This window comes from Pseudophryne corroboree, chromosome 5 (assembly GCF_028390025.1).
Source record: "Pseudophryne corroboree isolate aPseCor3 chromosome 5, aPseCor3.hap2, whole genome shotgun sequence".
NCBI classification, from domain to species: Eukaryota; Metazoa; Chordata; class Amphibia; order Anura; family Myobatrachidae; genus Pseudophryne; species Pseudophryne corroboree.
This window is the reverse complement of record NC_086448.1, coordinates 361,451,214-361,469,479: the sequence shown is the minus strand read 5'-3', so window position 1 is coordinate 361,469,479 and position 18,266 is coordinate 361,451,214.

Here is an 18,266-nt window from a genome sequence, read left to right as displayed (position 1 = left end):
GAGCTAATGTCGTTCTTTGGTATGTATAAGTTTGTTGTATAATGAAACAATCTTAAAAATGAGATTTTTATTCATTAAAAATACAATGTATAAAACTATTTACAATTTGCCCAAGATGACAATGAATGATGTTTGTACAGACAATGGTTGTGTTGGTATTAATCCATTTCAGTCAAAACAATATCAGAAATATTCTTCCTTGAAGAAATGACAGAAATCGCTGTCTTAACCCAACGATGTTTCGTCCTACAGACTTCATCAGGGGTTTATAATAATCTAAACTAACACAAAAACATTTATAAACAACTTTTCTTATCTATTTACAATGTACTTATACCACTTAAAAAATACATCAAATACATACCAAAGGATCACAATATGGACATATATCTTATCGTGTCTTCAAAAGGCAAATATATAATATTAAAAATGGTATTGGACCAGATTTCACCACACGGAATATCTGTAAAATTATAACATATGTCACAAAAAAACGTATTATGACAGGATATAATTTGAGAGGAGGAACAGGAAAAGGAGGACTGGTTCAAAAAGAGTTCTATCGGGCTTATTTTCAGCCTCACAAATTTGTATTAACATATACAACAATGATCAACAAATTATATTTCCAAAGATTTTACCATATTTACAACATATCATTTCAATCATATTCAGATACTAAACATAATTTATACTCACACATTCACCACTTATTAACGAGTGTAGAATGAAGTAGGTGAAAGAAATGGCAGTGTATTAACCGTATTAATACTCATATACACCAATTCAAGGTTTATATAAGGTGTATGCATACGTACACATAAAAATAATTTCATTTAAATTGACATAAATGAATTATACATACCAATTGAAAATTAGATATGGCCCATTTAGTGATTTTCCACTGAGCAATACCCAGTTCAAAAAAATTACATAGGTAATTTTAAACCTATAATGGAAAAGAGATTTATAGTACTATGGGGGTAATTCCAAGTTGATCGCAGCAGGATTTTTGATAGCAATTGGGCAAAACCATGTGCACTGCAGGGGAGGCAGATATAACTTGTGCAGAGAGAGTTAGATTTGGGTGGGTTCTTTTATTTCTGTGCAGGGTAAATACTGGCTGCTTTATTTTTACACTGCAAATTGGATTGCAGATTGAACACACCCCACCCAAATCTAACTCTCTCTGCACATGTGATATCTGCCTTCCCTGCAGTGCACATGGTTTTGCCCAATTGCTAAATCCTGCTGCGATCAACTTGGAATTACCCCCTATATGTGTGCAGTAGTTATTCTATATAATCACCCTTATTGTGTTCGTCATACATACCAATTAGGTTAAATCAAGCCCATAGAGCAGCTAATCACTGGATTACGCCCAGGTTTCAATTTGAACAAGGCGGGTAACTGTGATAATGCCTGTGATTAGACAGAATGTGTATATAGTATAATTCTAATATAAACCAATATTCCTGGTAAATATTGCCTGTACCAGTAAAACAAGATGCATTTACCATATTCAATTAATGCAGGTGTAAGAAAATGGCCCTCCTTAATTCAAATTTGAATATTACGCCCAGGTGTCAATTTGTACAAAGCGGGTGACTATGATAATGCTTGTGATTAGACAGAATGTATATATAGTATAATACTAATATAAACCAATATTCCTGGTAAATATTACATGTACCAGACCAGTATAACAAGTTGAATTTACCACATCAAATTATTGCAGGTATAAGGACATGTCCATCTATGTCATAATCCTTATTTTGAGTATCATAGCCTGCATTGAAAGTTCATCTAAAATGATTATAACAGGACAGCATAACATAAACAAGGCTAGTAATTAACCCCCCAAAACATTTTTCTTTCAATAATAACATATCAAAATAACATGGAGAACCATGAAGTCGGCATGCTTACCTCTCACCAGTTAGTAACACTCCTAGCTGCTGCATAAACTGAAAGCTGAATCTGCTGGGTTTTTAAACCCCATAATGAACAACATCACTTCCGGTATGGTGATTAACTAATATTAGATTTATACTCAATAATTTACCATTTATTAATATAATATCAAATCGGGTATGTTTTAATATCTACATGTATATCCATACTTATATATGGAACAGGCATAGTGTTGAACTTATAGGGGAAGAGAGATAGATTGAATAATTGTGCTCCAAAGCCCCACCGTGGCGTGCGTTACACCGTTCTTATAAAGCTTCCTGTTATTACTCGGTCTCCTAGACAACCGCTCCCCCTTTCCCTTTTCATTTTTAAGATTGTTTCATTATACAACAAACTCATACATACGAAAGAACGACATTAGCTCCCTGGGGAAATATTTTTCTTTTTATATATATATATATATATAGACACACTGCTCAAAAAAATTACGGGAACCCTCAGGAGACCATCCGCCACCTCATCAGGAGCATGCCCAGGCGTTGTAGGGAGGTCATACAGGCATGTGGAGGCCACACACACTACTGAGCCTCATTTTGACTTGTTTTAAGGACATTACAGCAAAGTTGGATCAGCCTGTAGTGTGTTTTTCCACTTTAATTTTGAGTGTGTCTCCAAATCCAGACCTCCATGGGCTAATAAATTTGATTTCCATTGATAATTTTTGTGTGATTTTGTTGTCAGCACATTCAACTATGTAAAGAACAAAGTATTTAATAAGAGTATTTCATTCATTCAGATTTAGGATGTGTTATTTTAGTGTTCCCTTAATTTTTTTGAGCAGTGTGTATATATATATACAGTGTATATATATATATATATATATATATATATATCTCCAGCAATTGAATCAGAGGGCGCTCTCAATCACTTTAACTGGTTACCAACTAAAAATTGACCAAATGATTATGGCTTTACACAATTTATTAAAAGCAAAGTATTGCCCAATCTAGACAGAGGTAACCCTTTTTCACAATTACAGATCACAATGTGTGTCAAATGTACAATAGTGTAGGTTTTTTTTTTCTATCTGTCTTCAACCCTGACGCGTTTCGTCCTTCGTGGACGTCTTCAGATGGATGGTCAACACAGCAAATGGTCAGTCCATGAAGCAACCATGTATGAATTCAATGGGTTGAAACACCCTAATGCTCAAAAATGTTGAACACTTTAGACTAAATTAGCAAAGGACCTCTTTCCAAAAAACATGCTGGTCCAAATGGTCAATGGATAAATATCCCACTTTGGGTGAGCCTCGAAATAATGATGTGTGAGAGAAATAGGCCACAGATACAGCAGTAGTTCCTATGTGCTCTCCCAAGTACAAATGCATTTGTACTTGGGAGAGCACATAGGAACTACTGCTGTATCTGTGGCCTATTTCTCTCACACATCATTTGACCATTTGGACCAGCATGTTTTTTGGAAAGAGGTCCTTTGCTAATTTAGTCTAAAGTGTTCAACATTTTTGAGCATTAGAGTGTTTCAACCCATTGAATTCATATATGGTTGCTTCATGGACTGACCATTTGCTGTGTTGACCATCCCTCTGAAGAAGTCCACGAAGGACAAAACGTGCCAGGGTTGAAGACAGCGAGAAAAGAAACCCTACACTATTGTACATTTGACACATATTGTGATCTGTAATTGTATAAAAGGGTTTTCTCTGTCTAGATTGGGCAATACTTTGCTTTTAATAAATTGTGTAAAGCCATAATCATTTGGTCAATTTTTAGTTGGTAACCAGTTAAAGTGATTGAGAGCGCCCTCTGATTCAATTGCTGGAGGTGTTGTTTTGTATGGTCCTCACTAACAGGAGGATCGAATTAGAGGGCTGCCGCACCAGCGCAGTAATTAGGTATAATTGTGTTTTGATATACATATATATATGTATGTATGTATGTATATATAATATGTATGTGTGTATATATATATATATATATATATATGTGTATATATATATATATATATGTACTGTATATATATATATAAAATATAGAAAGCCCCCCCCCCCACAGTAAATCCTGCGTTTGCCCCAGGACACAGGTGTGTGCTCCTACCTGTCACACTCCACCTGCTTTGCCCTGTTATGCTCATGACTGTATCTGGTGTATACATTATATAGAGCACTATGTACCTGTTATACATACCTCTTACATGAAATCTGTGTCATCCTGTACACCTGTTCTGCCTGATTAGTAAACCTAAGACTTGGTTAAGTAATCTACCTTGTGGACTAACCTCTATCACATACCAAAGATACCTATACCAACTATAAAATCTATAGGGTATTCCAGTACCATGCAAATTAATTTGCATGGACTGAGATGAGCACTTACAGCATCTGTAGACACTGCAGACACTGGTCTGTGTTTACCTGATGTGTGTCCGATGGTTACACCTTTGTACACAAGTGTCGGATCAGAGACACCGCTAATGGGCATCTCTATACAATGCCTGGTGGCTGCGAAATTTCGCACAACCGTTGCGTACAAATTCAAAGCTCCGAATGCATTTCCATACATCTCTAAATCAGGCCCATAGAGCTTGGAAGACTTTTGCTGTCAGCGCTAACAATAATAGACTGCAAATATATGTGTATGTAGCAAATAGAACCGAGGAGTGTTTGACATATTTTGATCAAAACATTTAAGCTTGCAGCCCATCATCAAGGGACCTCAATATTCTGCAAGTCCCTACCCTATGTATGTCCAGCACACCATTACACTGCAGTTACATGTACTCACCTCCCAGCTACAAAAGGGAACATCTATACAGGGCTGGCTTGTGGGCCACACCAAATTGGGCATTTTATAGCCTTAATTGAAAGCTTGCTGTGATAGCAGTAGGCAAAATATTTTTAAACAATGTAGAAAATAAATATTTACATGGTACCAGCTGCGTGGCAATATTAATGCATTGAGCTTGGATCTTGTAATTAAAGAGTCTTTAGCCATGGCTCAGAGAGAAGCCAAATGAAAGAGTAGCAGCCTCAAAACAAAAATTAAAGATTTCAATGATCTGGAGAATTAGGGGCTATTGCAGAGTTGAACTAAAATTTTCATTATTATTAACAGTTTACAGTTCGCATCTCTGCGCATGAACCGATACTATCTATATGTTTATTTTAATAGCCACCATCATCATTATCCCTGTTTCAAAACATCCATCTGAAAACAGGCTAAATTACGCATATGGTTAAATCTGCATATTGCATCATTGCAACCTCTCTGAACTTTGGACCTTATTCAGTAAGGATTGCAGATTCTGCTTTCTAGCAGAATCAGCAATTCTTTCAATCACATGCTGGGGGCCCCCATCGCAGGGCAAGGCCGCCCAGCATGCTACCCACCGCCCACCCACTGTGATCATGCTCTAATTGTGATTGCAACGCAATAAGAGCATGGTCGCAGAAACTATGGTAGCATCCTGCCGGCTCAGCCTGGCTGGGATGGCAGGAGTCCCGCCGCCATATTTTTCGATCAGAGCTGCTGCGTGTGATGAAAAGCAGCCTCCTCGAAAACGCAGCAGACACCCCTGTTTCCCCAACCCAAAAATGCTCAGTCGACGCCCCCCCTCGCCTCACGAACACCTCTGCCTGTCGCTTAGCTGTCAACCCCCGCCAGCAGCAGCCACCCCCCCCCCCCCAACAGCAGCATCAGCGCCATTGTTACTCTTTGTGGCCCTACTGCTGTCGTGATTTCCATGGGGTGGAAGTGCCTCATGCTGCTGGTAAGTGGAGGAAGGATCCGTCCCTATCAGCAGCAGTGGCAGCAGCCGTGCCCCTGCCAGCAGCAGCATCAGTGTCTGTGACGGCAGCACAACTCCTCCTCATCATGGCAAGATTGAGGTAGTGCAGGAGCAAACGCAGGACAGGATTTTCTGAGGTGGGTATGTATGTATGTATGTATGTATATATATATATATATATTTGTACAGTGGCGTAACTACTGAGGGTGCAGGGGTGCAGCTGCTATGGAGCCTGAGATGCTTCCAGGGCCCGCAACTCCCCCTGCACCCATCTACCTGTATTGCCCGTAACACCCTACCCCCGCGAGGAACGGCTGCAGGTGCCACCCCAACCAGAAGAATTGGTGCATGTGATCCACGCTGCTGGCCCACATCAGCCGCCCTCCCTTCTCCACGAAGAATAACCGCAGGTGCCGTTCCCCCCCAGAAGAAGTGGTGCATGCAATCCATGCTTCCGGCCCACAGCGGCCGCTCCCCCAATGCTGGAGCTGCAGAAAGCCACGTGGATGGGGGAGAGGGCTGCTCACATTTTCCCTGGACACCTGCGCTACCTCCTGTACAGGCAGACTGTGACTCCGCGGCTTATGGCAGTTCACATGAAGAGGTTGTTCATAGAGGAGCTGGTGGTGCTTCCTATGCAGGTATGCGGGGGACCCGGTCCTGGGGGGTGCTTCCCATGGGGGTCCAAGGCTGCACTATGGAGGTGCAGTTTTTAATGCCTATCTCTGTCCCTACAGGGACCCCACTAGACCACCAGGGCTAGGGGCACAGGTCGGATTACCTCATAATCCGCTTTTATAGGCCCCGCAGTACCCGGTGGTGAAGTCCAGCAAGGGGATAAGGCTCTGACCTGTAGCCCCTCCCCCAGCCCCAGGCACCATTTACTGCAAATGTTCCCACCCTGGAGCTGCATCTCTCTGTCTCCCTCACTCCCTGTCAGCGTTTGGGTGCCATTACACACATGCTGAGCTGATTCTGGGACTGCTGGGCAATGTCTCCTCTGTAAAGCCACCTGCATAATCAGCGCTGTGCATTTACAGGACACTTAAGTATTCTACATGTCATTTAGACAGTGTTAGTTAAGACCAAGTGCATTACTACAGGGATAGTTAGTACAAGTACCCTGTGCCATAGTTGCCTACTCTCCCGCATTCCGCGGGAGACTCCCGGTAGGACGCAAAGTCTCCCGCTGCCCCGGGAAGCTACATAAATCTCCCGGATTCCCCACTGCCCAGGAACTAATTTTGTGACATCAGAGCACAAGGGGCGGCCACCGCGGAGTTATGGGTAGCGGTAGCCGGAAGCTATATCCCGGCTCCCGCACTGCGCCTGTACCAGCTCCTCGTTCTCCTCCCCGCATGTGTGCTGGCGCAGCAACAGTGAAAGGAGGCTAGCTGGATCAGACACCCACAGCAGCCGCTCATCGGAGTGATTGTGCTGCGGCTGGGGTGACAGTGGGGGCAGCGCAGGGAGATCTGGAACAACAGCAAAGAGCCCAGCTGTGATGAGGGAGTCAGCAAGAAGCACAGAAACCCGACCAGAAAGAAGGGTAAGAGGGGTGTGGTGGTCCGGGTGTGTGGTCAGTAAAATGGGGAAAGCTATGGGATACCTGGTTGATTTTATTGGGGTGCATGGATAGCTAAGAGCAGGGCTGCAGACTTCTCTCCTACCTCATGCTGCTGCTGTCAGTCTCTCTATGTTTAACTTTCAACTCCTCCTCCTGCAGTGCTCCACGGAGTCCTTGGTCCTGTCACTGAGCTCGTTTGAAGCCCCTGCTCCCTCAGTGAGTGCACACACTGCACAGTAGTCAGGGAGTCTGGAGCTCTCACTAATAAACGTTCAGAGCAGGCTTGGGGAGGGGAGCTCATGGGCAGGTTCCCCACCTGTTGCTGCTACCTAACTTGTTCTAGAAACAAATTAACAGGGGCCCTGGAAACTCCCTGGTTATTGGTGTGCAGTTGTCTCTATTCCTCCCTGCCCCTCTCTGTGAGTCTGTGTCCCTGCTCCCCAGGGCCGTTTCTAGCCAATTTGGCTCCCAGTGCGAGATTTAAAAATGCGCCCCCCTCCCCCATTCACATAAGGAAAAAATGTGCCCCCCCCCCTCCCCCATAGATATAAAGAGGAAAAGTATGCGCGCGCCTCCGCTCCCGGCAAGGGGGCGTGACCTCGTTAAAATGGGTGTGGCTTTGTTAAGATGGGCGTAGTCTCATCTGATCTCATCATCACGGCCACCACAGGATAAAAAAAACAAAACAGTCCTCATTTTACACAGCACGGTAGGCAAGTGTCCCCATTTTACACAGCACGGTAGGCAAGTGCCCCACATTTACACATTGCGGCAGGCACGTGCCCCCATTTTACACATTGCGGCAGGCACGTGCCCCCATTTTACACATTGCGGCAGGAAAGTGTCCCCATTTTACACAGCACGGTAGGCAAGTGTCCCCATTTTACACAGCATGGCAGGCAAGTGTCCCCATTTTACACAGCACGGTAGGCAAGTGCCCCACATTTACACATTGCGGCAGGCACGTGCCCCCATTTTACACATTGCGGCAGGCACGTGCCCCCATTTTACACATTGCGGCAGGAAAGTGTCCCCATTTTACACATTGCGGCAGACAGGTGTCCCCATTTTACGCAGTACGGCAGGTGGTGGTGATGGGGGGGAGGGAGAGAGAGAAAGGGGCTGACTTACATTTGAAGCGGTTCTTCCCGCTCTTCAGCCGCCTCTCCCTCGTCTGCGCAGCGCTGGCCGGCTTGGCTCCCCCTTCCAGGGGCAAACGCAGGTTTTGTAGGGGGAGGTTTCCAGACATGATATATAGCAAAACATATGTCCTTACTTCAACATTTCGGAGTTTAATCTGTTATTAGGAAGGATACATAAACTCCGAAATGTTGAAGAAAGAATGTGTGATTTGTGCCATGTTTTCAAAATGCTGAATTGCAGCTCATTTCTGCCAAGTATTGTATTTCAGTGCTGTGTACCATGGCAAGTAAAGTTTCTGGGGCTATCTGAGTGCCTTTTCTAATGGACTGTAATATGACATCAATGGAAACCCCCTATAAAAAATAAATAATATATATCACACACACTTCAGGAGCTGCACCTGGAACTAGGGGCCTCCATGTCCACTCCACTGGCATACTCCTCCTGTATGAATAATCCAGTGCAGCCAACTGGACGCGGCTCCAGAGGAGGAGGAGCAGCGCCCTTTCAGACGTCTACTGTCCCGGACCTGTACTCGAGGAATCCACTGACCTGGCTGCTCCTGCAACATGAGTGTGGTCTGCACCTGCTGTGCTGTGTACCATGCGCTGTGCAGCTGCTCTTCCTTCCTGGAGCGGCGGCAGTCGGCTGTGCTGTGTACCATGCGCAGTGCAGACCACACTCATGTTGCAGGAGCAGGTCAGTGGATTCCTCGAGTACAGGTCCGGGATCCAGGTGCAGCTCCTGAAGTGTGTGTCTTCGTACTGTGCATTTCAAAACAGAGAGCTCTGACGAGCAAAGCTCTCTGTTTACAGAGCTCCCGGCAGCTATCATGCTTGTGGCAGCGGGCGGCCGTAACAGTAGTGACGGAGACAGCTGTCTTAGTCTCAAAAAACAAAACAAAAAACTGCCTTCTCCGTCCTCCCGAGTGCCCAGCTCGGGGGGGCGGGGTTTCGCGGAATGACGCGATTGCGTCGTGACGTCACGACGCAAACGCGTCATTCCGCGAAACCCCGCCCCCCCGAGCTGGGCACTCGGGAGGAGAGGGGAGGGGGTTTGAAAGTACTTAGGAAGTGCCGCGGCGGGCGCCCCGTGCGGTTGCACGGCTCGCCCGCCGCAAGAAACGGCACTGCTGCTCCCTGACTGCAATAGACACTCTCCCTCCCCTCTCTTCCCCCCCTCTCCCTTCTCTCTCCCCCTCCCCCTTTTCTCTCCCCTCCCCTCCCCTCCCCCTTCTCTCTCTCTCTCTCTCTCTCTCTCTCTCTTTCCTCCCCCTTCTCTCTCCCTCTCTCTCTCTTTCCTCCCCCTTCTCTCTCCCCTCTCTCCCCCCCCCTCCCTCCCCCTTCTCTCTCCCTCTCTCTGTCCATCCCCATCTCAGTATAGGAAGCAAGAGAGGCAGAAGAATGATCTTTGGAATGTTTAGTGCCACAAGAAGAAAGATAAATGCTGGGCTCCGGACCTCTTGTCAAGAAACAGTTAAAATAAAATGAATAATATTTTTTTACTGTGTATGCAGTCTTATACAACAAGGATTGCACTGGGACGGTGAGAGTCTGTCAGAGAAGACAGAATGCAGCCTAATCAAATCACATTTAACAAATTGACCCTTTTAACTTAAGATATTTTGTGTCCCTTTGGTTGGAATCAGCAGGTTTTCCCACAGCACAGGATTCCGACGCTCAAAATTTTAACAAAGGGATCCAAAAGATTAGAACACCGACAGGGGTGAGTAGGGGGTGTTCTTCCCTCTCCCCACCCTCCTAACCCTCTCTACAGCCTAACCCTAACCTCCCCCTTAGTGCCTAACCAGGCCCTAGAAGTACATAAATCTAACCTGACATCTCGACTTTTACAATGCGGACAGAGGAGTAATTAATTTACCCGTACCCTAACCCATCTGAGGTGGCGGCTAGGGTAGGGCTAAGTTAGTGGGGGTGGCAGCTAGGGCTAAGAGTCTGAGGGGTGGCATCTATAGATAACCCCCCTTCTAGTCCGTAAGCCCCCCCCCCCTGCCCCCCCCCCCCCCCAGGCCTTAACCATCCCCCCAATACTTACCTTTGGGATGTCAGCAGTCAATGTTTCTGGCGTCGGGATTCTGAGTGATGCTCCAGACCGGTGGGATGCTGACCACATCATATCAGACACATAGCTGCTTTCTCTGGGTTCATGTTCATGCAGAAACACTGTATCTGCCATAGGTGGACACTATGGTGTGCTGCTGGTGGACTGTCTAGAACCACCAGGCGAGGTGACAGCATGCAAGGGCTCAGAAAGTGGGCATCTCAGGGCTTGAACAATGAGGCAAACACTAGTACACAAAGAGGATGCTGAAACTTATATACATAGTATCACTGCTTTAATTCCAGCAACAGATGGCAGAGGGAATGTAGCAACGTCCACCTTTGTATCAAGCACAGAGTGTTACTGAGCATGTCACAATTATTTCCGGATAAAGCACAGGTTGTCTGATGTGAATTAGACCCTCCCTCTGCCAGCATGCTGCACTTAGTACTTTAGTTATCATCTGCCACTGCTGGACACACCCCTTAGTGGTGAGAAACATGCCAATAGGTAGACTTAGACACACCCTTTGGGCGGAGCTTGGCACACCTTCTTTGCGGCTTGACGCACTCTACTACTGGCTAAAATCTCCCTGAAACTAGTTTTCAAAAGTAGGCAAGTATGCCCTGTGCTATACATCCAGTCTTTACTGGGCATTGTTGTATCTATATACCTTTATAGCTTTACTTAGTGGTACAGTTTGTACTTAGTATTGCTAGTCCAGTGCAGTTTTATTGTTTGTAATAATTTCTGCATTGTATATGTGACTGTGTGTCAATAGCTGCTGTGTGATTTCTATTTCGTGTATCTCACGCATATTGCTATCCCTATATTCTGTACCCTGTGGGGGGCTAAGTGCGTCAGGATTATCATATAATATGGTGTTTCACAGGATATACTACCTTGGTATTTTTCTCTGTGTTTTACAGTCACCACATACCTCTTAAATCCTCTGTGTTCTGCTTTGCGGTCACACTATACAGGGTTTTTTTTTGTCAGGTAATTTGTCTGCTTATCTTGTACTATTTCACCCTTAAGTTACGCTTCCATATAATGTCTGCTAAACAGGGTGATAAATCCATGGCTGATCCTGCAACATGCAGTGCTGACGCCACAGATTATTTGGAGGAAAACATAGCAGCTGAGGGTTCAGGTACTGGGGGTTCTATTCCCCATGGTCAGTCTGCAGCAACGGGGGCAAATCAAGACCCACCTTGGGCTGCTTTCTCTAATTTACTGACTACGCTAGTCACTAGACTTGCGCCCCCTATGGGACCTCCTGTGCCATTACAACCACATATTGTCTCTGCAGTTAATCCTCCACAGGCAGATACACTGTCCTCTCAATTACAGCAATTAAATCAGTCTCTGGCTAAGCAAAATCATGACTCTCGCCCGCCTAAGACCAAGGGGTCATCTAAACGGGCCATTACTTCCTCACAATCCACACGTTTCGGATACCTCGTCCGATGAAGATGACGCTTACACTGACCCTTCAGACACTGAAGCAGATGCTTCTGATGGGGAATCTCTGACACAAGTGGATGTTCCTGACCTCTTGGAGGCTATCATGCTGATTCTTCAAATCGATGATGACGAAGAGCCTCCAGCTACCTCTAAGAAACCAGATAAGTTTAAACGTCAGAAGGTTACTAAATTAGTTTTACCTCATTCTGACCACTTGGTTGACATTCATCAGGAATCCTGGGAAAACCCAGGAAAGAAATTTTCCCTGTCTAAAAAGATGCTAGCTCGTTATACTGCAGAGTTAAGTAAAAATTGGCAAACACCTCCACCGGTGGATTCACAAGTCGCGTATCTGGTGGTGTCCTCTGCCCTGCCTGTCACTACCGTCACCTCACTGAAGGAACCGACGGATAAGCGTGTGGAGGGTTGCTTGAAGTCCATTTACACTTGCTGGAGCTGTGCATAGGCCCACTATTGCGGCTTATTGGGCGACAAAAGCTAATGAAGCCTGGGTTCAGGAAATTGAAGCGGAACTACCGTCAAATTTTCCTGATAATGCTAGACAGTGTCTTTCATATATGATTACAGCCTCTCCTTATATTCTGGAGGCGGCATCTGATGCAGGTGTCCTGGTGGCCAAGGCGTCTACTACGTCCATTTTGGCTCGCCGGATTCTCTGGTTGCGGCCCTGGTCTGTAGATCTGGACTCTGAAAAGACCTTGTAGGTGATCCCTTTTAAGGGAAACATTCTTTTTGGGGAAGATCTCAACAACATTGTTGCTGACTTGGCATCAGCTAAGACTACATGTCTGCCTAGTACTTCTCCTTCAGCTCCGAAGGCTAAGAGTACTTCCTTTCAACCTCCAGGTAAAGCAAAGGGTCAGGCGTACCCGAAACAGGCTCGCACTTCCAAATCCTCTAAGCCCAAACCTAAACGTGCCTGGGCTGCCCATCAGCCTGCTTCCAAAACAGACAAACCTGCTGCATGACGGGGAGGGCCTCCCCCTGGGGGATCCCAGGGTGGGAGGCCGACTTCTACAGTTTGCTCTGGCATGGTTACAGACCATTTCGGACGCCTGGGTAAGGGAAGTCGTCACTCACGGATACGCCATCTCTTTCAAGAAACGTCCCCCTCGCCAATTTTGCTCGATAAACATACCTTTGTATCAGGTAAAAGCAAAAACTCTCCATTTGGTGGTACAATCTCTCCTGGATACAGGAGTGATAGTGCCGGTGCCTCTGGCTCAGAGGGGCAGGGGGTACTATTCCACGCTGTTTCTAGTCCCAAAACCGAATGGGTCCTTTCGGCCCATTCTCAACCTCAAGTCTGTGAACAAATTTGTGAAAGTTTCCAAATTCCGTATTGAAATGCTTCGCTCTATTGTTCTGGCTTTGGAGCCCAAGGTCTATATGGTATTCCTGGACATACAGGATGCTTACCTGTATGGACCTATTGCAGTGTCACATCAGCAATACCTGTGATTTGCTATTGGCAAACTACATTTTCAATTCCAGGCCTTACCTTTCGGTCTGACAACGGCTCCAAGAATTTTCACCAAGGTCATGACGGCTCTGCTCCGCCGTCAGGGTATCAGGATCCTGCTATATCTGGATGACTTGTTGATCCTGGCGACCTCTCCAGAGGTTATCCTCTGTCATCTGGAACTGACAGTCCAATTCCTGCAAGCCCATGGTTGGCTCATCAACTGGAAGAAATCTTCCCTGGTCCCTGCTCAGAGCATGGTGCTATTGGACACCCACAACCAGCGTTTTTTTTTATCTCTGGAGAAGGTCCTGAAGCTTCAGGACAAGATAAGATGCTTCCTCTCTCACCCACGTGTGTCAGTACACTTGGCGATGCAAGTACTAGGCCTCATGGTGTCGGCTTTCGACATGGTAGAGAATGCTCAATTTCATTCCCACCCTCTGCAGAGGTTGATACTTTCCAAGTGGGATGGCTTGCCTCACCGGATCAGGACTCACATGATCTCCTTGACTCCGGAGGTCTGCCTGTGGCTACAGGACCAGCAACTGAGCAGGGGTCGTCCCTTCTGGCTCTGCAACTGGGTCCTTCTGACGACGGATGCCAGTCTGCGGGGCTGGGGTGCGGTGTTGGAGCAACACTCTCTTCAGAGTCGGTGGACCAGGGAGGAATCTCTCCTCCCAACAAACATTCTGGAATTGCGGGCAGTGTTCAATGCATTGACACTAGCCCTGCCTCTACTACAGAACAGGCCTGTTCAAGTACAGTCGGACAATGCCACAAAGGTGGCATACATAAATCATCAAGGCAGCACTCGAAGCCACATGGCAATGATGGAAGTATCAAAAATCCTTTGTTGGGCGGAACGCAATCTGCCAGCCATATCGGTAGTGTTCATTCCGGGAGTCCTAAACTGGGAAGCGGTCACGTTGTTGGCCTTAGCTTCTGCTAGACGCGTGTCCGAATTGGGGGCTTTATCCTGTAAAAGCCCTTACTTGATCTTCCACAAAGATAGAGCTGAGCTCCGGACACATCAGCAGTTTCTTCCGAAGGTTGTGTCGGCATTTCATATCAACCAACCTATTGTGGTGCCAGTGGCTACTGACTCCTCAATTACATCAAAGTCCTTGGATGTTGTAAGGGCTCTGAAGATATATTTGAAGAGACTTCTCGTCACAGAAAGTTGGAATCTCTGTCCTATATGATCCCAAGAAAATTGGGTGTCCTGCTTCTAAGCAGACTATTTCTCGCTGGATTCAGTTCACTATCCAGCACGCTTATTCTATGGCAGGACTGCCGTGTCCAAAATCTGTTAAGGCACACTCTACTCGTAAGGTGGGGTCTTCCTGGGCAGCTGCCCGGGGTGTCTCGACAGTGCAACTTTGCCAAACTGCAACTTGGTCTGGGTCGGAAAGGTTTGCAAAGTTTTACAAGTTCGATACTTTGGCCTCTGATGATCTGAAGTTCAGTCAATCAGTTCTGCAGGAGCCTCCGCGCTCTCCCTCCCATTCTGGGAGCTTTGGTACATCCCCATGGTACTAATGTGGACCCCAGCATCCTCTAGGACGTCAGAGAAAATAGGATTTTGGTTACCTACTGGTAAATCCTTTTCTCGTAGTCCGTAGAGGATGCTGGGCGCCCGCCCAGCGCTTTGTTTTCCTGCGACCGTTATCTGGTTCAGTACGACTTTGTTTAGTTATGTACTGCATTGTTACTTGGTAAGTTATGTTTCAGCGGTTGCTGAGTTTTTCAAGCTGGTTAGCTTGATGTGCCTTGTATGTGTGAGCTGGTATGAATCTCGCCACTATCTGTGTTAAATCCTTCTCTCGAAGATGTCCGTCTCCTCGGGCACAGTTTCTAGACTGAGTCTGGTAGGAGGGGCATAGAGGGAGGAGCCAGCCCACACTCTAAAACTCTTAAAGTGCCAATGGCTCCTGGTGGACCCATCTATACCCCATGGTACTAATGTGGACCCCAGCATCCTCTACGGACTACGAGAAAAGGATTTACCGGTAGGTAACCAAAATCCTATTATTGCACCTCCCTGTCCCTGCAGCCCAAGTGATTTGGGGGTGAGCTGCCCAGTCACTTCCCACCCAGTGATTTGGGGGTGAGCTGCCCAGTCACTTCCCACCCCGCCCCTTCTTTCTGACCTGGGCGGTCCTAGGCTCCAGGTCCGGGAGAGTGTAGCTGCATGGGAGGGCAGATGAGGAGAAGGGAGAGTTAAGAGCGCTGGCCACCGCCGCATGCTCTCTATCTCTAGGGTTCCCTCTGGCTCCACATCAGTAACGCCGGATCCTGCTGGCTCCAGGGCTGCCGCTGCTGTAGTGACAGCTCCACATTAGCTGGTCCCGGGCCCCGTCTCCGCTTCACCCCGCCGAGTGATTGGACCAGCGGATCAAGCACTGGGTCCACTGTCCAATCACATCTGCCTCGCTGACAGTGGCCGGTTCCCCTGTCAACGAGGCACTTGCATAAGTGCCGCTTTCTCCTCTGTTTTTAATGGGCTTTTACAGCCCAGTGCTTTGCCCTGCCCCCCCCCCCCCCGCTATAACCTGTCCCTATTGTAAACAGGAGGCACTGCTATCAGTGCCTCCCAAACTACTTTTAAGCCCTGAAATGGATAGGATAATATAAAAAAATTACTTATGACAGAGAATATGTGTCATAAGTATTTTCTTTATATTATTTTAATCATTAAAGACAGGGGAGGCACTGCCTTCCCTGACTGCACGTCCCTGGGGCACAGATGTGCTCCCCTTCCACCAGCTGTGGACATCTCAGAGCAACTGGATAGGCAGTTTTAAGTGCAATCACATGGTCACACTATAGACATAACAGTCTGAGAAAGCTTGACTCCTATTGGGCTTTATAATTGGTTGTCTGCTTCTCTATATTTCATACAGCTCTACTCCTCATTGACCATTATATGTGTAATGTACCTAGTCTGTGGACACCTGTTTTTTTTTCTTTGATTCTAGCCTTCTGGTTACCCTTATCTCTGCTTTTGGTACTTTCTCTTTGGACTGCCACCTGTCTTGAACTTTGCCTGAACACTGACCACTCTTAGGATTGCCACCTTTGCCTCAACACTGTTTACTCTTTATATTGCCACCGGCTGGCCTCTGCCTGTAGGCTGACAATTCTTCTGATTGCCACCAACCCTGACCTCTGTCTTGACCTTGAACCTTGTATCATCTATTCCCAGCCAGTGTGACTATCTACATATGTGATTGTTTTGACTTTGGATGTATATATCTGTTTTGTTCTTTGTGTCTCTGATAAACTCCTGCGCCATTGCCACAGCCAGTGTGCATGTCTTCAGAAGAGTTTAATTGAAGCAAAAGTTGGCTTTACATGTGATTCAATAATGGGACTGATCACTTTTCCACCCATGTAATTCTAGTTTTTCATTATAAATTTTCAGAACTGTTGACTTTTTCATTATTTAGATGTTGTAGGGTAAAATATATAAATAATAATAATAATAATAATAATTGTGGACTTCCGGTGGGCGGGGCATCCAGCATGGCCGCTTTTTAGAAGGGCTCCTCAGGGGGATCCAAATATCCAGAGTCATCCAGCCGTTTTTACTCCCCCCACACGCTTGCTTGCAAGCCTTGGACAGTGAGACACTGTGGGGCATGATCTGGGACCCTTGTAGAGCCTGAGACCCAGTTACTTCCCCGGAGTCCAGCCACCGATTCGGGTGGCGTGCATGGCGGCCCGACCTGCAGGAACTGCCGTGATCCTCCCCACCCCTCTACAGCGCTTGGAGCCTTTACACTGACTCCCCTGCACCTCCGTCCCGCAGCACAAGAATAGCCGTCGCGGCTTAAAGTGCTGGGATCCCTTCTGTGCGGTGACGCTGGACAGCGGTAATGGCGTGTGCCTCCTCTGCAGCGCTGCCCTGTTCCTCCCTGCTGAGCCTACCTGGTTACCGGGAACCGCGCGGCCTGACCTGTAGCGCTGGGGACTACAATTTACCACCCCTTGCTCTGGCTGTAACGCTGGGTGGGTGCTTCACTGCTCGGTGATAGAGCACCCTAGGTGGTCCGGCTGCTTCCTGGCGGCTAACAACTACTTGCCTCCTGTGCTCAGCTGCATGTTTCCGGGTGGAAAAGCGGACTGGGCTTTCTACAGAGTGAGAGGTTCAAAATTACAGCTCCCAACGTGACCTGCATCGAGAGTAAAGTGGTCTGTGGTACAACGTTGTGCTTGTCCCAGAGCCCTGTCTCCCTGCACTGGCTGAGCCTCTCAGTGTGTTTTTTATTTTTTTATTTTATGCCTATGAGGACATAGGGGCAGATTTATCAACCTGGAGAAGGCATAAGGAAGTGATAAACCAGTGATATGTGCAAGGTGATAAAGGCACCAGCCAATCAGCTCTGACGTGTAAATTAACAGATAGGATCTGATTGGCTGGTGCCTTTATCACCTTGCACATATCACTGGCTTATCACTTCCTTATGCCGTCTCCAGGTTAATACATCTGCCCCAGTGTTTGCTGTTTCCACGGGTGAGTGTGCCCTCAGCCTTCATTGACTACATATTGACCCTCCTTATGAGCTGCTGATTTTCTGCTCTGCCCCTTCCCTGACATACTTTGCCCAGTGATAATACCATCCTGCCCATGGATCGAAATTCTGCCTTCCTTGCCAGCCACTAAGCCCCCCCTCCTGCCACATCTTTCAATACACTTGACTGTCCCAGATTGTATAAGTGATAGGTGTGGAACTTTCTGAGTATTTTACCCCGGAATGGACAGTGTGGAGCCGAAAATAAAAAAATGCCCGGTTCTTCAGGAGGCGCACTGGCCAG